This window comes from Propithecus coquereli, unplaced genomic scaffold, assembly GCF_000956105.1.
Source record: "Propithecus coquereli isolate 6110/MARCELLA unplaced genomic scaffold, Pcoq_1.0 Scaffold348, whole genome shotgun sequence".
Taxonomy (NCBI): domain Eukaryota; kingdom Metazoa; phylum Chordata; class Mammalia; order Primates; family Indriidae; genus Propithecus; species Propithecus coquereli.
Window position 1 is genome coordinate 1,764 of NW_012149152.1, and position 1,109 is coordinate 2,872.

Here is a 1,109-nt window from a genome sequence, read left to right on the forward strand (position 1 = left end):
CCAATCTCACCGGGGTTAGGTGATACCTCATTGTGGTTTGGATTTGCATTTCTCTAATGATTAGAGATGTTGAGCATTTTTTTATATGTTTGTTGGCCATTATTCTGTCTTCTTTTGAAAAGTTTCTGTTCATTTCGCTTTGCCCATTTTTTAATGGGGTTGTTTAATTTTTTTCTTGCTGATTTTCTTCAGTTCTATGTAGATTCTTGTTATCAGCACTTTTTATCAGATGTGTAGCATGCAAATATTTTCTCCCATTCTGTAGGTTGTCTGTAGGATTTAAACATAACAGGTTCACTTACATTTTAATTTCTTGCTTCTTGTCTTAGTGAAAAAGATAGCTTACCTACAAGGCTACCTATCCAAATGCTCTGGATCCATTCTTCCCTATCCCAAAATTGTTTCAAGTTTTTATTCTATTAATTACTCCCTCACAGGAAATCACTTCCATTTAAAATGCATTACCTGCAAGACAGAAACATACCCATCTTTCTCTATCCATCTTCTTAAATTTATGTCCTCTTCTTTTTTTTTGTATTTTTAAGACTATTGAGAAATAATTCACATACTATACAATTCACCTATTAATGTGTACGATTCAGTGGTTTTTCGTATATTCACAAGTATGTGTAACCATTACCCTAGGCAATTTTAGAACATTTCCCTCACTTCCAAAAGAAAGTCTCTACCCTTTAGCTATTACCCTCTTAGCACCTGGTATCTCTATCAACCCTAAACAATTATTAATTTATTTCCTATCTCTATAAATTATTTTAGACTTTCATAGGAATAGAATCATACAATATATGGTCTTTGTGACTGGCTTCTTTCACTCAGCATAATGTTTTCAAGGTTCATCCATGTTATCGAATGTACCAGTACTTCACTCCTTCTAATGGCCAAATAATATTCTGTTGTTTTAATGTAATACATTTTGTTAACCCATTTGTTCATTGATAGACTACTTTAACACTTAAAAATGTTGATATTTTCTGTGTTTTATAACATAGTGTCACCAGGATGCCCTGACAGAACAACTGAAAAATTTTAACAATTTTTTTAAAAATGTTGTATAGATTTTTACAAGTATTATTTATATAAAATAATGA